Source organism: Mixophyes fleayi, chromosome 8 (assembly GCF_038048845.1).
Source record: "Mixophyes fleayi isolate aMixFle1 chromosome 8, aMixFle1.hap1, whole genome shotgun sequence".
NCBI lineage: Eukaryota > Metazoa > Chordata > Amphibia > Anura > Limnodynastidae > Mixophyes > Mixophyes fleayi.
This window is the reverse complement of record NC_134409.1, coordinates 12,177,535-12,204,010: the sequence shown is the minus strand read 5'-3', so window position 1 is coordinate 12,204,010 and position 26,476 is coordinate 12,177,535. Positions and strand designations below refer to the sequence as shown.

The following is a 26,476-nucleotide window of genomic DNA, read 5'->3' as shown; positions in this document are numbered from 1 at the left end:
GCCAATTAGATAATGAGCTTTTTTGTTTTTTAATTGTTATTTAAAACGTATTCAGTAAAGCTTCTGGGATCATCGTCTTGGCTGGATGAAAACAATAAAAACTGCAAATCTTTTATTTCAAATTAGTAACAGTTTACTGATCGCAAAATAATCCCTAACGCAGCCAACGGATCTCCAAATGTTCACTATAAACATAGCACTTAAAAATGTAAACATGCAAATTGATATACCGCTGCAAACTCCATGTGCTTAAGCCTTCAACCTCTTTACCCTGGGAGAGGAATTTAGGTTTCAATCAATAATGCTTCTCCTTCTAAATAATTTACTCTTGGCTATATTATTTTTAAGTGCAGGAAATTCATTTTATTGTTTGTGCAAGATTATATTCATATAGTTAATCATCAATAGCATTCATATGATTAGTTTATTAGTGCTTAATAGATTTTTAGAAAAGGGTTATAGGATTCTAAATCTATTGTTCAAATATTTCGTGTGTAGTGACCCACAGGTTAATATCATGAAAAATTTATAGTTTGTTCTATTAAAAACCCCCCAACTATTAAAACTATAGAACCCTGATGCTTTCAACAATGTTCAGGTGAAGTTTTAGTACAAATTGCACTTTGAAGTTTTTACAATTGTAAGCCGATTGGATGAATGACAACCCCGTCTAACTAGTTTGTGAGTTACACCTGGGCCGTTTTTGTAAATGATCCCAATATGATAACAGACTTGTTCCTGGCTTGACAGGTAGAGAATGTTTCAATCACTTAGGATTAGAAATGCACAGTTAATATTTTTAAGGATCTGCATTGGTTTTTTTTCATGTAAAACAAAACTGCTGCATTTCGCAATGGTATGACATGGTAACTGGAGGCAATCATTTTTAGGCTTAGGCTCATAGGCATCAATTTTTGGGATTTTGGAATTGTTTTTTTTTTTTTTTTTTTATAAACGTTTTATTTTTGCAAGGTCATGAGAACAGCATAGGACAAATGACAAAATGCATAATGATAGCATAAGTATACAGGAGAAAACCATATCAGCCAACAGCATGAAACATAAGAGGATACTAAGTCAACCAGTCTAACAATTTTAGTAATGACAGATGACCTAAGGTTTTATAGAAAGAGGAAGAAAGAGAGAGAATACATAGAGGAGGAAAGGAGAGAGAGATGAAAGAGAAGAGGAGAGAAGGGAAGGAATGAGTGACTAGATCCATTGTTAGTTGGAAAAAGATCCAAGAAGAAGAATGAGGTTATAAAGCGGAGTTAAATAAAGGGTGGGCATGCCTGGAAGAAGGATAACCATGGGTCCCAAACCCTGGAGAAGGCTCCGGAGGAGTTTCGGATAATACTGGTCATGTATTCCATCCGTTCAATCTGCCAAATTCTGTTGATTATGGACTGCATGGAAGGAGGAGATTGCGAACGCCAGTCTGCCGCTATTTGGCAGGTAGCTGCCGAAACAATATGTCTAATCAATTTGTTCTCATGTCGGGATGCCGAGGGGGCCCCCATAGGGAGAAGAAAAAATTTTGGCTCCAGGGGAATATCCACCAGGAGAATAGAATTAATCAGGCCTCTTATCTGGTTCCAGAAGCCTGTCAATTTTGGGCACGACCACCATATGTGGAGAAAAGTGCCTTCATGGGAGCACCCTCGCCAGCACCGATCAGATGAATCAGGATGGATTTTGCAAAGACGCGAAGGCACATAGTACCACCGATAAAGCATCTTATAAACATTCTCTTTAATTCTTACGCAGATGGAACTAGAGGCGGCGTTCTCGTAAATTTCAGACCATTCCTCATCCAGTAGCTCCTCTCCAAGGTCCCGTTCCCAGGTTAGTTCATGGGGGGGTCTAAGAGAAGAAGAAGGGGAAGCAAGTTCGTGGTAAAGCGTTGATATCAGACCTTTGGTTGAGGATTGGCGTAGACAGAGGGCTTCGAAGGTGGAGAGAGGTCGGGTTAGCAGGCGATCTTTAGCAACACTATGGAAATGGCGAAGTTGTAAGAACTGATAAAAGTGCTTTGAGGGAATGTGGATCTGTGATTGAATTTCAGAAAACTGAGGAAAAGTTACTGAGGTGGATAAATGATTGAGGTAGATGACTCCCCGCGAATACCATGGCTGGAATGAGTTATGATGTAGTCCGGGAGGAAATTCCGGAGAATTGAATAACGGAACAACCGGAGTGGAATTGTTTTTTAACACATAAAAAATGGGTCTAAAAATGGAAACCATTGTTTCCAACCAGTCCATAACGAGTCACAATGCTGTTCACAATCAGGAGGTTTTCCAAGAGTTGCCTGCTCCACCCAACGCATTTAGCACATGTTAAATAAATTGAGGTCAAAGTAGGTTGCGCCAAAATGCGAGTAAAATCTTCAACACCCGACGCGTTTGTCATGCATTTTTACTGGCCTTTGAACTTAGGTTTAAGGCAAATCAGAGCCAGTGGAAGTAAGGCATTAGTTTGCTAATTTGTAAGTTAATCAAGATAAGAGTTGATGAAATCTGTTTATGAAGCGTTGAAGTTGAAAAATAAATAAATGTTAGATCCAAAGTGTTTTGGGAATAAGAAAGAAATGGTGAACGTGGATGGAACATCTGGGTACTTCTACAGACATCTGCAAACCACTTCAAGGTGTAGATTTACTAAGACCTCTATAAAGGAAAAGATGGATGTGTTGCCCATAGCAACCAATCAGATCCTAGATATCATTTTAATGAATGTCCTAGATAAATCTGACTGGTTGCTATGGGTAACACATCCATCTTCTCCTTTATAGAGGTTATAGCCTGTGTTATAAAAAAGAAAGGGCGTTGAACCGTATAACTATATTGGATTGTTCTTAGGCCTTGTTCAATTAATAAACTTGATAACTTCAATACAACCTTAGTTTGATATATACAATTTCAGTAGAAAAGATTATACTTCTACTTTTTTATTTATTTCACCAACGAGATATTCTACATCTTATTTTTCTTTTAATTACTTTGCAGAGGACGTTCGACTTTGAGATAGAAAAGAAGCGACTGGTCTATCGAATCTTCCCATTATAATGTCCTTATCACAGTTTTATTGTTGAGTTTTTTTTTCATTATTGCATGTTTTACACATATAAATGTACTTTTGCAAATAATACCCGAATAAACAATGAAATGGTGAGTTCAGGCGTCATTGCTTAAGTTTTTATTAGGAAAACTTATGTTATAAGAAATAAATAACCTCTTTACTATGATGTTCTTGGCTTGTTCAATGGAATGGGAAATTCACTAAATGCAAAGTGAAAAGGTAGCTGATTGATGTTAGTACCTAAGATAGAGAAAGTAGGGAAATAGTGTAGTGAAAAAACAAAAACAAAACAGTGACTAGATAAATAAAATGGATGCAAAAATGCAATTTTTTAATTTCTGTTCTTATCCCATATGCATAATTACTGTGCTGTAACACACTATACTTATCAGGATCAGTTTGCTGTATTTGGGCCTGATTCAAGCAGGGCCTCCTCTCCTCCTGTTCTCCACCACCTTAACTCTGCTCTCCAGCTCCTTGTCTCCTCCGTGAGGTCCTCCTGCCCTTCTACCCCTCTAGCTACCCCGCTGGGGGCTCTCACCTTTCATCTAGCTGTACTTTGAGCTTCTGAGTTACTGTGCTTTTTGTTAACTGTACCGTGCTGTCTCTCCCTGTATCGTGTTTCTGTATGTCCCTGTACGGCGCCACAGATACCTAGTGGCGCCTTATAAATAAAAATTATTAATAATAAAAAATTAATAATAATAATAATTCATTGCTTATGAGCGTATCGTGCACCCTCATGCACAAAGGACACTTACTACAGCCTATTATTTCGGGGAGTGTATGGGGTGGGGAAGTGGTGTATTGCCATAGTCAGTTTAGAATAGGGTCAGGTCAAACTCAAGCGCACGCAGCCATGTACAAATCCAGCTCTGGCCGTTCAAAGTTACTTGTTTTCCTGTCGTATCTCTTGCTCCAGATACAGGGCTAGTCTAAGTCCTAATCAGCAGTGATGACAGTGTCGTATGCACGCTATAACATGTGTTTGCAATTATGAGCAACTGTATAAATGTATTTTATGCTCAGTAGACACTAACAGCATCCTGATAAATGTATTTAATGGAAAAAAAAATATTTATAAGCAACATCTCCACTTTTTCGAACCCGCAGTTTAGTAAATAAACGCCCAAGACTTCACATTTGAAGAAACATGTCTATAAGCATATTATTATTATTATTATTATTATTATTATTATTACTATTATTATTATTATTATTATTATTATTATCTAGAATAATAAAATAACCTACAAAGATAAATAATAACACGTGTGATTGATCTTATAACTCATATCTACACCCTACTTGCCAACTTTCCCGGAATGTCCCGGAGACTCCTAAAATTCGGGTCGATCTAATGGACTCTCAGGAGAGCTGGCAAGTCTCCCGCATCCCGCAATTGCGGGGCTATAATTACGTGATTCGCGATGAATGGCATCATTTTGACCCCACCCCTGCAACAAAATGGCATACTTGTCGGGGGGAGCGGGGCCAAAATGACGCGTTTGGTCGTGCCCCGCCCCCTCCTGCCCTCTAGATATGCCCCTCTCCCGGATACAACTTGCCAAAAGTAGGCAAGTATGATCTACACTCAAACATTTATTGATACAGTGTGTCATATAAGTTAGCAAGTAAAACATAGAGGTGCTCTGATGTTTTTAATACATCCAATGGCCCAACAAAATTATTTCATTAATTCATATGTCGAGAAGCACTAGTAGAACAGTCACACGGGTATAAATTTAGTATGGATTAAGTATTTGGAGGAAATAATAGACCAAAATGGTTGTGGGTTGTTGGACATATGCTTCTCAAAAAATAATAACCCCCTTGACAGCCAATAACCCCCCACCCCCCGTTACCTGAAGTCAAGTACCGGACTCCACTTAATGCTTCTGCGGAACATAACACTACAATACCGTAGAGCTATGTACAGGCCATAGATGTATAATTATTATTAGTACTAGTAGTAAGAGTATCCTTTTCTGGCTGTCTGGCTACATGTAACTGGGGAATTCCGTTATTGGAATGTTTGGTTTCCTAAGTTGTCAAAAGTTGCCAACTCCTTTTGGATTGCTCCTCATATCTTATCCATACCTCCTAGATTATGATACAATAATTTACAAACATTTTTATTTCATTCATCTTATAGTTGCATCAACATTGTTTCAACAAAGTCAAACAGTAGTTCCGTCTCCTACAGGAATCCTGAGCATACAAGATAACGTCTGATTTTTTTGTATTTTATTTTTTTTAAAAAAATATTTGCATTTAGAAAATTAATAATGTAAACAAAATAAGTTCATTATGTATACTTAATAATAATTAAATGTAAATTTGTTTTTTATTTTTTTGTAAAATTATAAAAGCTTGCCCCTTTGTATAGAAATTGTTGTCAAAGTTTTTTACAAACAATCTTCCTCTGTAGTTTTCTTTTAAAAATAAAGTATTTACTCTTTATCTACATCAAACCATTTCTGTAAACAGTCAGTAGTAATTTGATGTTGAAGAAAATCTATAAAACATATTTTGCAATCAATGAGCTCTAACAAACACATCTAATCACAATCTTTCAGACTATTTTTCCCAAAGTTAGGGTTCAGCTGTGCTGATACCATCAATTTGCTTCCAAAAAGATAAATAGTAATTGTAGTAAAAGCAGAAGGTATGAAAATATAATTTAGGTGTACTTATTTTTATTGTTAGTGTAAAAAATTATTTACTAGACCTACTGTATATATCTAAATGACGCAACCAATCCCTTTTTGGATAGAAATTGTAAAGATTTTTTTCTATGTCTCTTTATGATGGCAACACTAAATTTTACACAAAAACAAATTAATACCTTGTCTATCTGACCTAAAATTAACTATCTTGGTTTGACTGAAATGTTATATTCAAAGCGTAGAGCATATTTACAGGAAAAGAAAAGATTTGCTTTCAATAGCCTTGTACATTAGGACTTACACAAAAAATCATAACAAAAAAAAAAATACATGTAGGTAGCTTTTAAAATTCACAATGCAAGCACTTTAGTACAATCAATATATAATCATTTTTTTTATTCTGCAAGGTACAAAATATATATTATAAATTAATTTTGCACCTGTTTTTCAAAACTAAAGAGCAGCAGGTAAAATGTTCTATCAAATGGTTATTTTGAAAAGGGATTATTAAGTGGAGAAAGAAAACCGTGGAAAATTGAGACAAAGATGAATAGATATTTTTGTTTTCTTTGAGAAGCTTTGCCAGACACAAAAAAAATCTTTCTATGGTGTAGGTAGTAGAATAGTAACTATAATTAATATTATTAATAATGAAACAGTGAAGATGACAAGGCTCTGATTGCTGGGAAAATCTTGTTAGGACCACATCAAATTGCTACAGAAATAAACTGCTAGTTGGCTCATAGCCCACCAAAAAAAAAAGAAATACAGAATGTTTGGCCAAACATCTAAAAGTTGTAATAAACATAGGACAGTAATTGTCATTTATAAACCGGCATCACCGCAAAAGAGTCACTCAAAAGTTGCGGTGTTGTAAAATTGTATTTTGCAGGAACAGGCAGTAGATTTGCACTTTAAAGTGGAGTCCGTTGTGGACTGAGCAAATCTTTTAATAGAAACATAGAATTTGACAGAAGATAAGAACCGCTTGACCCATCTTGTCTGACCATTTTTTAACCTATGGTAAACTCAAACCCTATTTGATCCTTAGTTCCTTGTAATGATATACTTATGTCTATCCCAAGCATGTTTAAATTGCTCTACTGTATTATCCTCTACCACCTCTGATGGGAGGATATTCCACTTAACCACTACTCTTTCTGTGAAGTAGTTTTTCCTCACATTTCCTCTGAACCTACTTCCCCCCAGTGTCAGTGCATGTCCTCGTGTTCTAATACTTCTCTTCCCCTCAGTGTCAGTACATGTCCTCGTGTTCTAATACTTCTCTTCCCCCCAGTGTCAGTACATGTCCTCATGTTCTAATACTTCTCTTCCCCCCAGTGTCAGTGCATGTCCTCGTGTTCTAATACTTCTCTTCTCCCCAGTGTCAGTACATGTCCTCGTGTTCTAATACTTCTCTTCCCCTCAGTGTCAGTACATGTCCTCGTGTTCTAATACTTCTCTTCCCCCCAGTGTCAGTGCATGTCCTCGTGTTCTAATACTTCTCTTCTCCCCAGTGTCAGTACATGTCCTCCTGGTCTAATACTTCTCTTCCCCCCAGTGTCAGTACATGTCCTCGTGTTCTAATACTTCTCTTCCCCTCAGTGTCAGTACATGTCCTCGTGTTCTAATACTTCTCTTCCCCTCAGTGTCAGTACATGTCCTCGTGTTCTAATACTTCTCTTCCTTTGTAGAATGTTTCCCTCCTGCACCTTGTTATAACCCTTGATATATATGAAAGTTTCTATCATGTCCCCTTTTCCTTCTCTGCTCCAAGCTATACATATTAAGATCTTTTAGTCTTTCCAGACTTTCTAGACCATGCACCATTTTAGTTGCCCATCTTTGTACAGTCTGTAATGTATTTATATCCTTCTGGAGATATGGCCTCCAGAACTGAACACAGTATTCTAGATGAGGCCGTACCAATGACCTATACAGTGGTATTATTACTTCTTTCTTTCTGCTACTTATTCATCTCCCTGTGCAGGATGTTAGTTAGTCCTGGTCAAACATTGATTCGCTATATTATGTAATTAATCCACATGATTTGATAGATTGCAAAAATTGTAAAAATAGAATATATTGTTGGGAAACACAATTTGTTCAGAATTTCTTTGTTCTCACTCAGACTTAGTCTCCAGCTACAAGACACTGAAATTATTAGAAAATTCTATTTTGTTTAATCACTTTTCTTATCCCAATTTACTATATACCGTTCGAAACAACAATAAACACTAAAATACCAATGCAAGGATATTCATACAGATCTACAAATCGAACAAAAAAAGAGAGACAATTTGGAAGTAAAGAGTGACACTTGTATCAGCAGGACATATATTTTATTCACATATATTATATTAAGCAACTCAGATGTTTCCCTCATAATTTATTTATTCATTCAAACTATGACAAAAAAAGCTGTATCATGTATTTTGATGTTGTAGCAGGGAGCAGTGAGAGTTTTGACTGGGAAGTGGGGGTGAGGGGGGGTCATTATTCGCCTTGCTATGACAGAATATTCCTTCTTGCAGGCTGGGTGATGAATTATTTGTCTCGAGCTGAAACGTGGCCTGCAGAGAGAGAGAGAGAGAGAAAGAGGCAGAATGCTAAAAATGATATTACGGAAAACCAATTAAGTCAATTGCTTGGAAATCTCACAGTTCTTTCATTTATCTGATTATTTTATTATCACAAAGAGAAATGTGACTGGCATCTTTTTTTTTCTCTACATCCATCCTGTGATATCAGAACAGGTTGGTCAAGTGACCTCTGAAAGTGGCTGCACCCCTCACTTGCACACAGTGGAGGCAGCCATTTTGTGGGTTGGACCAATATTCATGAGAACCAGTGATACCACTGAGGTATGAGGCACTGAGAGGGAGGGAACGTGAGGCGCTCGCACCTTGCTTTGCAGTCACTGAGGGGTTCGGAGGCAATGACAGTCCTGCTGTACCCAGTCTTGATGCAGGTTGACAACATCAATAGCAATTTTCAAATACTAACCTACTCCCCGGAATCTCCAATTTCCAGGGAGTCCTCTCATATAACCAGCAGGCATCCAGATCTCACCCACTTCCCTACTGGAGGGGAAGCTTGACGACGCGTTTTGCAAATGAATCGCGTCATCGTGACCCTTGCACCATCGTTCCGCAATCCTGCAAATTACATCATTGCACGGCGGAAAGTGTGACCATGACAACACAAATTGTGTGGCCATGCCCAGGGAGGCATTGTGGGAGAGGCACTCATATCTCCAGAGGGCAAATATAAGTGACTGTTCTGCAGTACCTTCTGGTAAAAGCAGTAAAATGTATAATTGGTGCATTTTGATGTCACAGTTAATAGAAATATTAGTAATCACAATCATTTTAGGATCACATCAAATTGCTGAAGAAATATGTCTACAAATATAAAGTGGAAAATATAATCCTGTTTGGTTCATGACCCTTGTAATTGTAAGGACAAAAAAAATGAAAAATAGAGATTGCTCTGGCCAACATCTTAATGGGGCATCACCTTAAAAGAACTCTGTAAATTCTGTTGTGACAGTGTAACGTTGTGTTAGTACATTGTGCGTGTATTTTGCAGGAACAGGGGAGTAGATTTGTAGGATGACGGTAAGACCTGTGTAAACCTTGGTTCACTGTATCATGTACCCACAGTTCTGGGATGATAGGAGTAATGTTCACCATTTATTCAGATATCATTTATAGGAGTTTGTACCTATATAAACTTGCGTGTTATAATAATCCCGTAGCATTGTTCAAAGGCTCTGAAAGGGTTAAACCTATCAGTCATTGTGAAACCGATGTTTGCAGAGGGAGGACTTATAATGCATCATAGGAATCTGAACAAGGACTAATTTCATGGCGTATTAGCCCTAGAGATGCACTTGTAAGCAATCAGTGCTTTATGGGGGAGGAGGAATTTTGGCGTCTTCAGAATCATTTTGCTTTTGTTTTACTGGCATATAGTGCTCATCTGGTCATTTGCACACTGAGATTTCTCTTTTTTTGGATAAATTCATTGAAGTTCATGTGACGAGTCAACATGACATCACATGGGATCTGATGAAAACAAGTCACGACCTTCATCCAAAGCAGCAGCCTGTAATGTGATTTATGGGACTGAAACCAAAGCTTACTTGAGAGATATATGTTCCAAAAAAAGATCCATCTCACAGACTTTGTGTAGAAATACATTACAAGATAATGAGAGGTAAAATAATAAAAGCAAGCTATAATAAAAACCAAAAGAACATATATATATATATATATATTTATATTTATATATATATAGAGAGAGAGAGAGAGAGAGAGAGATAGATAGATAGGTATAGATATAAATAAACATAAAAAGCAGATTCTAGGCACAAATGTCAGTGTACAAGCAACAATGCATGGCCTTATTTAATAATGTTTGCCCACTGACACAATATCCTTCCTTCTTTAGAATGTAGATGCACAGTAGAGTTTGTGAAATGTAGAAATACAGCAAACAGGGGCTGGCCGGCAAATTTTAGCCTGGGGGGCAAGACTTGACTCAGCAGCCTATTAGGAAAATTTTAAAGGGAAAAAAATGCAGGTGGCTCAGTGATCCAGCCCAAGGAAGCCCACTATGGGACTGGCACAGAGGGCAGGATCTCTTCTGAGCATGAATGGCGCATGCGCCTAATTCGCACACTAAGCTCTTTTGTGTGCAGAATAGGGGCCAAAGGGGACAGTAGGGGGCTCAGACGGGTGGATGATTGCTGGGGCCCCTCTTATCTCCAACCCCATAGCCACAGCATTCCTGCAAACCCTATTGTTACACCCTGGTCCCTTGATCTAGCGTAACTTCTTATTGTTGTATGAGGTCTATGCGTGTGTACGCCATATTGAGAGTTGAAGATGCGCCCAGGGCTGAATGAGGAGCCGATGAGGAACAGACGCCCCCCTCAGACACTGAAGTCCAATTTGCTAACATGTGCAAAAAACCTTTCATTTTATGGTTTAAATGCAATTGTTATGAGGCATCCTTTAATCTTGAATAACCCAGCTAAAACAGCAGAGACTACCTTCCGATATGCATACAAAAAAAACAAACATTTTTATTTTTTGTCTTTGCTACAAAGCGCTTTGAAAATCTTAATCTAATTGCAAGTGGTTCGTTAGTTCCATTGATCGTCATCATCATCACCATCCATTACTTACACCTCCACCTACCCCCCCCCCGCAAATAAAACCACTTTTTAATCAGTATCTTCAACCACCTGGGGGACTATAACTCTGAATCTGTAGACAAATGCTGGACCACGCCCTTACCGTACATTGGCTATGTTACAACACTCCTTCCCACCTCTATTGCGTCTCTACAAGTGTAAGAAGCCGTAAGGGACAAAAAGTCGCAGGTCTGAATAGCCGCAGTGATGTACGTTCACTTTCTTAGCAAGCGCAGTGCGAAAAACACACACATACGTCTCACGCTGAATCAGGCCCCTTAAATGTGGAATTTGAGCTCCAATCTGTTGTTTGTTTTCAAAATAAAAAAGTAATTTTCTAAAGAACCCAATCAAAACTAGAATAATCTAATCTGTAAAAGCACAAGAAACTTCACCTTCGCATGCTTTGCCGACTAGCTCGCAGTGCTAATAACCATTTGGATAAATTTTGATTTCTAATTATAAAAAGTGAATTAGTCCTTTGAGTGGAATATTTTTTGTGTTGCAATGTAAAATGATCACCGAAATTGTCAATTACAGCGTTCCCGTTTCATTGGTACAAATTGCATGGAACTCATAACACTTTATGAGTTATTTTGTTTTATTTTGTACTTAGGCTCAATGACAACGTTATACATTTTATATTATTGCAATTTATTTTACAAACAAATCCTGCTAACGGCACATGCAGGAAATGAAAAGTCCTTCAACCTTAAATACAACGTTGTGCAATCATTGTAATAACTCTTCCTTTTCCTTTTGTGATTATTAATGTCGGTTATTAAAACAAACAAAAAATATATAGTGTACATTAGTAGCATGTATGAACAAAATATAATTCAGCTTATCAAGTTGCTTTAAATCAATTTAAAACTCCTTGCACTACCATTGTAATAACCTTAAAGAGCGAGTAAAACTGCCATGCCACATTATTACATATCAAAGACTGCTCTGAGCTGAATCATATACATAAAGTGACAGAACAGTTAATATGTAATTAGCATGCTCTTTCACCCTTAGTAGTCAGTTGTCATGTTAGTAGGGGCGGGGGTGCTTTTCCATCAGAGCCAGGTAAAATGACAGGTTCACAGAATTGTTTTGTAGAAAACTTGGAATTTGGTGAAGTCACAGTAGCTTAACTAACTGACATCTCGTCTTCTTGACCTGTCTCAAAAAGCCTTAGGTGAGGGGTGCGACTTCCATTATCTGTAATGTAATGATGAGATAATACGCTCTGAAACTTTACTATTTAACGGAGCTGTAGCAACATGTTTTGGTAACACTGACTAATGTAGTAACATGTACTTTATATATGAATATAATTTGGGAGCTTAGTGGTCTTTAACTTGTCAGATGCTGGTGAAAAAAATGAAAATTCGACCTTGGTGGATAATTTCTTACATGTGCAAAATTGACCCAAAGAATCTGTTTTGAAAATGTAACTACTATCCCATATGTAATCATTGGTTAGATACAGTCTCAAGTAAGGTGTATCTATCCAGTATATTTTAGATTATATTCTCCATCTTTGGTGGTCCAGACATATGAAGTCCTCTGCCTATATCTGGTCCCCACTGGTGATTCACAAACTTGACGTTGTTGTTTTGAGCTGATTTGTGCAAATAGCTTTCTGCGCTACTCAGTTCAAACGCTGCAGTGGGGGCTGGGCTTAAACAGACAACTCCATATGCCCCGCCCTTTCAGATAGAGGATCGGATCCAAAAGGAACTCATTAAATGCACTCTGCAAGAGGTTATATCAAACCACTGGTCTGTTTTGCACATTTAGGGAATGGTTTAGAGTAGAAAAAAAATGCAGTTTGCACAAATATGAATGTAGCTTTAAATTTAGTATTAAATGCATCTTTATTAATTATGAACCCATCATCTTCATCAACTGCACCCATGTATTAAAGGTGCAGAATTTGCGCTTGGTAACAAATGTACAGTATTTCAAAGATATATGATATGTGCAGAATGATGACGTTCAAGTACACTTGCGCCCAGCTCTAAATCACCCCCATGGGGGACTATAAAAAATCATTAGAAATAGCAAATCAGACTCTTTAAAATATTATTTTGCAGTAACTTATAGGAAAGCGGAACCATTCTAATAGGCACATTTTTGAAATGCTGCCATAATTTACGTTTGACAATGTTCCTATAAGATTCAGGTTCCAGATTACTCTGGAGCTTCTTAACCTCATCAACGCTATCCACATTTATGGAAAATGTCCTTCTGCATTTTTCCTGGGGGCTCCCTGACCCACCACCTCTAAGTCAATGAGATATTTCAGCATGCTGACTTTTTCAATGGTACCTAGAGGGAAATGTGTAAAAAGCGCTTTTAAAGATGAAGTTCTGGTAAAAAGCACACTAAAAAAACACTAGAGAAAGTACAGAAACTGAACAGGGGAAGGGGGGATGGGGGGGATGGGGGTCTTCTGTGGTTTTTTTATTTTGTACTTGGCAAGTGACAATAATATAGCCACCAGAGAGGTAATGGATAGTCTTCTGATTGATCCATTTAAAATGATTTACACAGGTTTTTCGGCTGGCTAATTGGGACCAGGGGAGTCGGGGGGATGTAGACTTCTGGTAATCACCTCACTTGGAGTCACATTTATCAACACTCGTAAAATATGAAAAATAGTTCTCAGTCCTTATCACATTGATAAGGATTGAACTATTTCTCATATTTATTAAAAAAGCAACACAGGAACAGCAGTTCTGAAAAACTGCTGTTCCTGTGAAGTGGAAAAAAATCATACTTACCACTGCCTCTTCGTTCCCGAACCAGCATGCGATGAACGGGGCTCCTCTTCTGACTCCAGTGCGCATGTGCCGAGCAAAACCCTTGGGCATGCGCACAAATATCTCTGCTCTCTCGCTGCAATTATAGTTGCAGAGAGAGAGCGGTGAGTGACAGGGAGGGATCATGTGATCCTTCCACACATGCGCTGCCCAGCTCTGCTCTACGGAGCAGAGCTGACAGCACTGAAAGTTTTCAATTATGATAGTGTACGCCAGCTCGAGCATGATTGAAAAAATTAATTTCATTTATTGTTAAATAGCGTTACTGAGCACTCCCCATACACTGTTATGGGAAGTGCTCAGTAAAACGATAAGAGATGCAAAGCAGCAGATATCTATGATATCTGCTGCGATGCTACAATCATAAATAGCAATTTAGTGTTTAATCCCCGAAAACAACAGTTTTCGGGGATTTTACAGGCGGGAAACATTTGATAAATAGGCCCCTTGGTTTCAATCAGCCAGCCAGAGAACCTGTATAAATAATATGTATGTCAACTCTAGGGGCTAGATTTACTAAGCTGCGGGTTTGAAAAAGTGGGGATGGTGCCTATAGCAACCAATCAGATTCTAGCTTTCATTTATTTAGTACCTTCTACAAAAATGACAGCTAGAATCTGATTGGTTGCTATAGGCAACATCCCCACTTTTTCAAACCCGCAGCTTAGTAAATCTAGCCCATAGGAGTGAACCGCCCTCCTGCAGTAGGAGTTTTAAGGTTTTAAATAATACATACAGCATGTTGGCTTAATTGAAACGAAAGAATATCGGAGATTCTGCTTTGGTTAAAAAAAACAAACGAACAATAAAACAAATAACAAATATTCTAGTTCCTGGATCTGCAGGAATAAAATGAACATGTTTGTGGGATAGTAATGTTCAGACTGATGATGGTTGAATCAAGCACCGCAAGATTCCACAGCCAAAGGCAGTATATTTATTTACCATTATATTTACTGAAAGACACAAACAAGTTCACAGTTTTGCAGATAATGTTGCAATTATCAGCAACTGAAATGCCTGGGAAAGATACATAGCTAATCAGACAGTTTAAGAGGCTTAAGACACAGTGACAGATACTGAAGCAGAACTCGGAACAACCAAACATGGCTGAATCGATAATCCTGATTATCCCACTGTAACTGTGCTTAATGTCTGTGGGCTGCGCTGGGATAGGTCGTGCAGCCGAATGAGTGTCTGCTGTCCAAAGATAAATAAAAAAAAAAAAAAGAATAGAAAAAAAACAAGATTTCCACTAAGAGTTCCCTCCCTGTCTGCTCCCTTGAAAATGTGAAAAGGAAAAAAAGTGTCACTTGTCTATTACAATACACTTTGGATTGAATGAATATAGAAGATGGCAAAAGAAGTGAGGATAGGATCTCGAGGAGCTGGAAAATGTTCTATTAACTATGCAGATACTCATACTCAGAAAGGTTAAGTGTTAGGCAGTAGAAGATACGTACAAGCTGTAATGTGCTCTTTCCGATGCATGATATGTGCCCACGTTAGTCACTGTAAGAATGAGACATCGAGCATGAAAAAAGAGCAATTTAAAGGCAATATAACCTCTTCTTTGCCTCAACGTGCCTAGTACAGAGCGATTTATATCCTATACATAGATGGATGTTATCTGTGCAAATCATATAGAGGCTCTTTGTAATACATTGGACCACAACCCAATGACATGAGATCATGCCAATGATGGTACCCACTGGCCGTCATTAGGCCACACCCCCCAGCCATTGCATTAATAGCTGATTATCATACATGGATAAGATTGGCAGATGGGCTTTGGGAAGAGTCCAGGGGATTATGGGACAGAGACTGAAAACATGGCATCCTACTTAATGGTCAACAAAAGCAAACATGCAGCACTAAAGACCCTACTGTCTAAATTTATAATTAAAGCGCTAAAGACCCTACTGTCTAAATTTATAATAAAAGCACTAAAGACCCTACTGTCTAAATTTATAGTCAACCTTACAAGTAGATTAATTGTTAATTTACAGCATCCTCAAATCTGTTTTTTATTATTATTATTATTATTATTATTATTATTATTATATTTGTGTCTCAATATTTACGTCTAGACTGTACTCTGTACTGCTTGTCTGCTCCTCCGTTGTCTACCTTGAATATACTTGTTATGTTGTTATGCTTCCTTTATATTTATGTGATTTTTTGGGCTTTTATGTTTCATTTATACTTGAGGAATTTGTGTTTGCTACTTATAATTGTATGACTCATACTTGTTATTTACATATATATATATATATATATATATATATATATATATATATATATATATATGGATGATTTGTTATTATGTTTCATTTGTATGCTGGCTGTTCAGCGCTGTGCAATTTGTTGTGCCTTACAAATAAACGGTGATGATAATTAGGTACAGGAAAAAAAAATGTTTGCATATGGACGTCAAGTAAATACACTTCTGAACATTATATCATATATAAACAGCGCTGTTTATGAGCCACGACATAATTACATAGTATTGTTTCAAGAAACCACAAGTCCATCAAGTGGAAAACTCTAAATTCTATTTGAATTGATCTAGAGGAAGGCAAAACAAAACACCCCAGTGTTATTTTAGCTTTTTGAGAAACAGGGGGATAAATCACCTGGATCAATCACCCCATTTACTCCTCTACTAAATAGATTCACAATCATTCAATACATTTTTAAATTTAGATAGTGAATTTGTCATCAGCACCTCATGTGGTAAACATCTCCACAGCTTTACTACCCTTACAGTAAAGAACCCCTTCCTATACATATGGTAAGGACATTTTTTTCCATTAACAATTGATGTCCCCTTGTTATCTGCATGATTCTGTAGTAGGACCAGTTTTGTAGATACATTTTAATATTGACCATGTACAAATATTATTTGTAATCCGAGACATATACATCTAGATTCTTTTAGATGTTGTTGCTCTGAATCCTATCCAAACTGTGATCTAACTTGGTGCCTTATCTTTCACTAGCTTGGCATGAGGACAGGAGAAGGGGTGAGACCTTCTGCCTAGCTTCATGAATTTGGCTTGCTGACCGCTAGGTAGAACGGCAATGCTCCGTAGCTTTGTTAGCTTATTTTAAGACAGAAACATAATCCACTATGTATTCCACATTCAGGCTTAGTTTTTGGATATGTAACTCTCCGTACTTAGTTGTCCTTTCAGAGAGCATTTTTTTTAAAGTAAATTATTCCTATCCTATTAGGAATAAATGTGAATATTTTTCAGCGCATATTTAAGAGCTTGTTTTTCTGGTATGAATGCTGTTGCTGATTTTTTTAATTACATTTTCACAGTCTCCAGTGAATTATGAATAAAATTAATAATGTAGAATGTAGAAAACTTTTTTTTTTAGAATTACAGAGTATTCATCAGCCACAGAATTACCAAAGTCCAGCACATACATTGCCTATAACAATATGTTATGATGTTTTTGCTGTTCAATATTTGGAAAAAACAATGCTGTATCTTTATATGTAACCTATTGATGGACTTATAGTATTATCTGGAACCTGCAGTGGCCCTATCGTTAAATCAGATAATATACAGCTCTTGATCTGCTCCTCATCTTCCAGATATGGCTTGTTCGCCCTCGTTTAGCCATACACCTTAATTTTCCTTCGTGCTCACCCTACCTCCAACCACTAACTATACCACACTCTATACACTCCTACTCCGACACCTACCTATACCACACTCTATACACTCCTACTCCGACCCCTACCTATACCACACTCTATACACTCCTACTCCGACCCCTACCTATACCACACTCTATACACTCCTACTCCGACCCCTACCTATACCACAATCTATACACTCCTACTCCGACCCCTACCTATACCACACTCTATACACTCCTACTCCGACCCCTACCTATACCACACTCTATACACTCCTACTCCGACCCCTACCTATACCACAATCTATACACTCCTACTCCGACCCCTACCTATACCACACTCTATACACTCCTACTCCGACCCCTACCTATACCACACTCTATACACTCCTACTCCGACCCCTACCTATACCACACTCTATACACACCTACTCCGACCCCTACCTATACCACACTCTATACACTCCTACTCCGACCCCTACCTATACCACACTCTATACACTCCTACTCCGACCCCTACTTTGTGGAACTCCAACTGATAAAGGAAGCGGAGCAGAGGTGGATCCAAAGAAATTAACACTGAAAGAGCGATTAGATAGGTAGGATGAGAACCAGGATAGGACAGTGCCTTCAAGACCTAGGGATTGCAGCGTTTGTATGAGGAGACAGTGGTCAACAGTGTCAAATGCAGCAGAGAGATCGAGGAGAATTAGAAGAGAGTATTGGTTATTATTTTTTGCTGTGATCAAATCATTGACAACTTTGGTCAGCGCAGTCTCTGTGGAGTGTTGAGAGCGAAAGCCTGACTGAAGAGGATCCAATAGGTTGTTTGCTGTAAGAAAGTGTGTGAGGCGAGTGTAGGCAATTACCTCGAGAAGCTTGGAGGGGCATGGGAGCTGGGAGATGGGGCGGTAATTTATGAGAGAGTTAGGGTCAGAATTCTGTTTTTTTAAAATGGGAGTAATCACTGCATGCTTGAATATAGATGGAAAAATACCAGTAGAAAGAGATAGATTACAGATTTTAGTTAGAGGGGGAATGAGCACAAATAATTCACACGTAATTTGTCTTCTTTAGTCTAATTACCATATATATATATATATATATATATATATATATATATATATATATATATTCAGGGTATTACCCGCCCTGCTTCCCACATTTGGAATTCTCTGTCCAGTCAGATCCCCCACCCCAACCTCGAATCTTTCAAACATTTCCTTCCTCAAAACTCAGCTTTTCACACTTGCCTTCATGTCCCTTGTGCTAAGACAATTTCCTCCTCATGCTCCACCTGCCCCTTTCACTCCACCTCTATTGTCTCAGTTTACTACCATAATCCGCTTAATGTTTGCTCTCTACCTCCTTATCTCATCATCCTTTTTGGAATATTTACTTTGTTCTAATTGTTTCTTATTATGTAGTTACTTTCTCTGTAGTCTCTTGTATTGATTTGTACTGATTATTTTGCGTCACTTGCCCCTTATGTATCTGCATTTTTGTATGTTTATTTTTTGTTGTGTATGACCCGCTGCAGATTCTGTGGCACCATATAAATACATTAAGATAATCATGATGATGAAACTGGCACCATTTTTTATGTTTATTAGCAAAAGTTCTAAAACATGTACAAATAAATAACTTTTTTAACTTTAAAATCCTGTTTTGCTACTTTAGAGGATATCCTTCATTGTTGTGCCTGTTTGTGTTGATGTTGCAACAATTTTACTCACATTTTAAACATAATTGTCCAAAATTATCATCTGAACAGGCCAATTCAGAGACTAGTCTCTCAAATTTCTGCTATTTTGCTTACCTCTTTTCTCTATGTAATGAAATGCAAAAGTCAAAGATTATTCCATTATTCCTTGTACAAAATAAGATCGCAATTAAAAAAGCAGGAACAGTTTATAGTGATTTAAGGACAACTTGCAAAGGTTTTGTGTTATATGTGAAACCTCCAAACATTGTTTTATAGAAAGTGAAAAAGAATAAATGAAAGCAAATTACGTATCAAGGTTATAAAGTTTATACTGAGACAACAAAGGCTGAATAGTATCAATGCATCATTTCATTCGGATCTTTGGCTGTCACTGACTTTTGCGGTTATTGAATTGTGGGAATTGAACACTAATAAAAAGGTTGAAGAAATATACAGGGTTTTTTTTTCCGTTTCAGCTGAACGAATACGCTACTGGAAACATATATGAGACTGCATGGGCCTGCAGAGCTGACAGTGTGAGCTGACTGCCCATCTTTTAGTCTGTAGACCATGGTGGGCTGCAAACAGCAAAACCAAAGCGCTGGAGGATTAATCTTTCATACAATAGCTGCTGCACGCAGCCCAGTGTTAGGTTATAAAGCACAGAGTAAACCTTTCTGTAGGGAAACTGTGTTTCCCCAACAGGGCTTCTGAGTGGAGCATTGCACAAATAGGGAAGAATAGACAGTGGAATTTTTATTACTGAAGACGGATTTAAAAGGATGATTCTGCCGAAAAAAATGAAATCTTAGGTTTGGGTTAAATATCTTTAGTATAGCTCAGTTCCTAAAGGCTAACTTGGGTCAGGGAGTCAGGCTCTCTCACGTGGCCCCCCAACATTCTCCCTACGTTCGCTGCTGTTCCACTCAAAGGGAATACAGTAGACATTGTCTGACTTTCTTAGTTCCAGGTGACTCATATGTTTAGGACAGGCAGAGTGTTTTCAATGCATAATTCGCGGCCTGTAGTATCATGCAAGAGTGATGTAGTAGCGGTGGTTGGGCATAGAACATTGAGGGAGCTACCAGATGTCAGGCTTCAGCAGTGAACTAGAGGCCACTAACTGGTATTAGCAATACTGAACTAGCAGGTGCGGAGTCTAACGTACCCCCGCAAGGAGGTTTGGACTTCGCTGCTCGAGACACGCAGGTCGCGGTCCTACTCGCCAGTTGCCGGTGTAACGATAAGGAGGGTCAGACGATCCGGGTCGAAAGCCATTTGGGAGGTGAGGTACAATAGGAGGATCCGAATGCATAGTCAAACAGGCCAAGGTCACGGAAAAATATGGGGCAGGCAGAATGGAGGATGGTCGACAAGCCGGGTCACAACAGGAGAGCACAGAAACGAGAGAATGGTCAGGAGAGCTGGGTCACAACAGGAATAACACAGGGAAAACGCTGAAGTCAGGAACCTGTTACTCTGGCACCCTAATGGCGTCAGAGCCAGGTTTAAATAGAGGCAGAAGACCAGGGATTGGAGGAGACTGGGGAGAAGCACGCTGCGTGCAGGGGAAGAGTCCTGTTGCTAGGAAATGGGACGGAGCAGGGTGCATACGCCCGACAGCGAGGTCCAGCGGAAGCCGAGGTGCGCCTGTTCATAGGCAACAGGGCGCCCAGGCCAGAGTCACCAGGAGTATGGGAGAGGAACAGCGGGGACGGCACCTCACACCAGAGAATGACAGACCATCAACAAGTAACCTTTTGTGGAAAGGGGATATTTAGGTACTAAAGTGGCCTTATTATCTCTTCCCCATGGAATATCCATGAGCATGAGTGGGTAGTTCATGGTGGATTAACATTATCAACAGGCATGCCATAGTAGAAAAAAGGAGAGCAAGATCTTGGAGCAACGGCCGGAACAGGAGCTAGACCACAACAGGAGCTAGACCACAACAGGAGCTAGACCACAACAGGAGCTAGACCACAACAGGAGCTAGACCACAACAGGAGCTAGACCACAATTAACTAGAATTATGATTTCTGTTAAAAATTAGTTGGTGGAGCTCTTCTATAACCACAAAATCCATAACATAGGTAAAGCATATGTAAAAATTAGCTGGCTATATGTTAACTGGTGCACCTCCCTACTATATGCCGGCACGTTCATCTCTCTCCATGGCTTACAGAATCTCCAATCAGTATAAATCTCTTTTTTCCATTATTTCACACTAATGAATAATCTATCGGATTTCCAATAATTAGCTTTAATGATTTCCAGGAAGATATCGTTGCTGGCTCAGTTTCATTCCACCAGCATAAATTTTAATCATTTAATAGAACGTACAATATAACTGAAAGCCTTATATATCTTTTTATGGCTTAATAGCAAGAGACAGCATTCTCAGTTCTCTGGCCCATGTCTGCCCAGGGTCCAGGAGAATGAAGCTGCCGGGGGGGATGTCACGAAAGAATTATTATGATGTCATCAATTTTTGTCATGTAGAAAAAAATAAACAAACACAAGGAAAACAAGAGGATGAGCAGGGACATGTTACGATACAAAATGACTCTTAGTAGAACTGTCAAGATATTGTAAGATATTAAATTATAGTTAACAAGTTCATTTAAATAGGATCTTAAATCAATGGCTTGACTGTGACTTTTTAGGCTAACAGTGCTAATTAATACTTTGTAAAACTTGTGGGATTGCTAAATGGGAATAAACAACATGTTTATTGTAAAACACATGCTGTTTTGTGATGCTATTAACTGATAGTATTACATATGACACCCAGGGCTAGATTTACTAAGCTGCGGGTTTGAAAAAGTGGGGATGTTACCTATAGCAACCAATCAGATTCTAGCTGTCATTTTGTAGAAGGTACTAAATAAATGACAGCTAGAATCTGATTGGTTGCTATAGGCAACATCCCCACTTTTTCAAACCCGCAGCTTAGTAAATCTTGCCCCCAGTGTTATGACACAAGACACTTTCGCTGCAGGAAATATTGTGGCTATGGGACCAATAGTTGAGGGGCCAAGCAATGCCAATTCTTCCTCTGAAGCCACCCATCCCCTCCCCGCTGTGCTATGCTGAGCCCATCTCAGCTTTCACTTCCACTGGACTTAAAACCTCCCCCTGTTTTGCCCCAAGGTATCACTGGCTGTCATACTCCTTGAGGGTCTCATGCAGAATTAGGAACAAAGCAAAGAAAAGGAGCACATTTGCTCGTTGGCAAATCCATGTTGCATTGGAGGGGGAGGTAAATTTAAAATGTGGAGACATATTTATACTTGGGATAGAGCATTTTCTAGATCCAATTTAAATTTCAGTGTAAAAATAAAGCTATTATCAAGTATATGTGTGGTAAATGAAAATGTCATTAAGGAGAGCAAAGCATAAAAAAGGAGTAACTTTGAACCTGGGCAAAACCATGTTGCATTAGAGGGGGAGGTAACTTTAAAATGTGGGGACAGATATATAGTTAGGGAAGAGCATGTCCTAGATCAATTTTAAATTCCAGTGTAAAAATAAAGCTATCAAGTATTTGTTTTCTAGATTAAAAAACAGTCAGTATTTAACATATGTACAAAATAATTAACTAATTTGCACCCCTTGCATTGTAACATGGTTTGTCCCAGAGAACATTTACTCCTTTTTTGCCTTACTCTCATTAATGACTCAGGCCCGTGTGTAACTTGGTTTAGCCAGGTGCAAATGTACCTCTTTTTCTTTTTTTAAATTTTCTCCTAACTCAGCATCGGGCCCTTTGTTCTCTGTGCAAAAACACAAAAACATGGCAATATGCAGATGAAACAGAATTTATTGAAGTGGATTGCAAGCCATTGCACTGAATGATTTTCTCAATTAACTGAAATATCCCAACTTATTCTCAGCTAAACTATTTAGAGATCTGTCACAATATTAATTATCCAATTAATCCTTACCAACATTAGAAGATTCCAGACACTGCTTACCCTACAACCACAAAAGCAAATATCATATTTTTCACTGGCTAAATTAAATTTGACATTCCATTACTAATGAACTTTCTTGTGTCTTTCTTAGGGCACATAAGGCACATATTTGGAAGTACCTACTCCCAAGAGCTAACGTCATCATAGCCACTTTTACGTCACTAGCTCCATCCGTTCCAACAACCCTTTTGGCAAAAGTCCCACCTATTTATGGTCAAGGACAGATTGGTAAAAGGACCTTTAATGCTGAGGTGTAGGTACTGAGTTAGATATTAATATATAGAAAGGCCATTGGTGCATGTAGAAAAGGATTCACCTGAGCCGGGGCCCTTTGAACAAGCACCAACATCACCTGTTAAGTAGATTCTGAAGTCTTTCCCCAGTCCCAGTGCACTTGCAACAGTTTTCACCCTGCTTGCTACGCCAATGTGAGAAACTAAAGACCTATATACAAAAAAAATTGCTTGAACGGAGTTGTTTACGAGATAGATTACAAAATGTAAAGGGTCAAGTTAAGTTCAGTCAGTGCAGACTGACGAAAAAGCTGACCTTAAACAGGCAGATCAAGTTAATCAGCCTGATCACCAGTTGAACAGATATGTGTTCAGTTTGGCCCCACATATTAAGTGCAGCACTTCACAGATCCAGTCTCTCATATATTAGCCTGACTCTCTTCAATGTCTATTTTCCATAAAGAGAAGCCAGACAACTATAAATAAAACTTTACAAACTGAATAACTACATCTACCCTTGTGTGCGTAACTTTAAAATTTAAATTCAAACACTTTAAAGTATTAGATACAGTATATACTTTCCCAGATGACCTCTATGAAATCACTTACATCTGCAGAGCATATTGAGTGCAGTAATGAATATGACTTGTTAATTGTCTCCTTTGAACTGAGTAAAGAAACTTTACATGGATACTTAAGTTTAATGAAGAAACATAATACAATCTCAAGAAGTAATCTCTGTGATTATTAGTCAATAATAAAACTGTTTCTATAGTTACTCCTTATATATATTAATAGCTGTGTAATCCTCAAATCCTCTAATTACAAACACAAACGCACACACACAGACATATATATTAGTGCAGATGCAATTAGTACATCTGCAATAATCACTGTAGGTTCAGAGCTACGATTTGGCCGTTTGCCAAAACCAACATTCACCTTTAACTTGCGAGGCTCATACAACTACCTGTTATCGCTGCTTAAAATGATTATGTCTACAAAAAAATATATACGCTGTAGCTAGCATACTGTGATCTCTGATTAATTACCTTCTACTACCTGAAGAGTCTGCCAGCCAATAGTGGCGACTCCTATAAAATTAGCTCTAAGCGTTTGCAATGAAAGGTTACTACATTGTAACAATGTGAACTGTAGGTTAATGACACACGGATAAGAAAGTGTAGAAAAGGCCTCTTTGGACAAGGACTCTGAAGATGAGTTTAATCAGCACTTGCACTTTCATTAATTTAACAGAGCTTCCTATTTAATGTAGAATTATAAAAGGTTTATTTTAAGTAAGGATACATGACATTGTGTTGTTGGTGGTATCTATTGAACAAAGGGAAGTGACACGTTTTTCATGATGAGGATGCCATAGTGATTAATAAACCAATTTAGAAATATTATCAGTTTGTAAAGCCTAAAGAATTTAATGGAGTGTACTGAAATATATTAATAATAATATTATTATAGAATATCTCCCAACAGTTAAATTTTTGGGTCCAGATTTTTAGACCAGCCAAAAGGGTATAGATTATTGGGCTGGGGGTGTGGCTTTGTTAAAAAGGGGGCTTGATGAAGTGGATGAGGGGGCTTGTTCGAGTGGATAATGGGTGTGGCTTCCGCAGTTAATAGGCAAGACTTGGCTTATTTTTTATTGTTAAATGCTACCACCAGGGGCAAATTCAGGATTTGTAGAGGGGGGGTTTCCACACCACGCCGCCAGTGGGTGTGACCAGCATGCATGGGGACGTGGCTATGATATTATACAGTGCTTGGCTGCTCTCCATCTCTTCCTATCCCCATAATATACATGGGCAATGCTGCGTGCACTACTGTTAGGTGCACGCAGCTCTCCCTTATCAAGCAGAGCCCTGTGAAGCGGGGGCAGGGTCCAGCCATCACAATTATACAGTGCCCCAGGCTTGGAGGGTGGTTTCCTGGCACTAGGAAACCCCTCAAGCATTGTCTAAAATTATAGCCACGCCCCCATGCATGATTGTCACGCCCACTAGTGGCATGGTGTGGAAACCTCCCTCAACAAATCATGCGTTTGTCTCTGTGGATGGCACCAAAGCTGTCCCACTGAAAATATCCTATATTTTCAGTGGGACTCCTGATTACCAGCATCACTTTGTACTAGTGAAAAAGACAGTTTTTTGTCGAGGGTCTGCGGCCACCCACCTACCTGGAAATGCCTCTATAAATGCCAGGATGTACAAAACTGTAGCACAGCTGACAACATCTCTGTCCCCGGCAACGGGACAGGGGGAGTGGCCATGGCACAATGGGGGCGTTAAGCAAAAGTAAGTAAGTAAGGCAAAACCATGTTACATTGGAGGGGGGGGGGGTAAATTTAAAATTTGATGACAAATTTATATCTGGGGTAGGGCATGTCCTAGATCAACTTTAAATTTCAGTGTTAAAATAAGCTAACAAGTATTTGTGTGCTACATGAAAAACATACAGTATTTTCCTTATGTGCAAAATACTCATTTGCACCCCTTGCATTGCAACACGGTTTTGTCTAGGAGACTTGAGTAAGAAAACTCAATTACTCAATTTTTTTTTTATCCTTCCTTAATGAATCAGTCCCATTGACACTAAAAATACACTAGTAAAAGCAGGATTTCTTCCACCAATCGGTAAAGGGCCTACACAGCTTTCTACAAATGACAATTGTCTGTAAAGAGATGAGACACTTGCAATGCACATATTTAGTTCTCATTTGTTTCAGAGATACTGTTTTGCACAGAAATACACTAACATTGATATAAATGTCAAATACAGTTTACTATTTGCTTATTCAAGTAAACAAGATAGGAAAATGATTGTGTTCTTCTCCGGGATTGGGCTACAGATAATACACTATTGAGTTAACTACAAATAGGCTTATGAGTAGGGAATTGAGAATTTATTTTGCAGCATTATTAAGATGTGCTTATAATGTATGATCCACAATTGGCAGCATTATTCTCCTCCTCGGGGCACAGCGGGGAGGAGATCTACACCTGAACAAGTCTGGCTCATTCATCTAAGCCCGGTGTTCGTCCCCCACGCGGAGGCTCACACATTTGTTGGCTGCTATTCACCTCTACGTAGTCTGAGCCAACAAAAACCTCTGCTCGGTGCACCAGA

The 26,476-nt window shown here is 38.5% G+C and overlaps 1 protein-coding gene across 4 annotated transcripts in view; it reads left to right on the top strand.

The window, feature by feature from the left end:
- The window catches only part of NEGR1 (neuronal growth regulator 1), a 394,650-nt gene that overhangs the window by 119,869 nt on the left and 248,305 nt on the right, over nt 1-26,476 (top strand). The window lies entirely within an intron of this gene.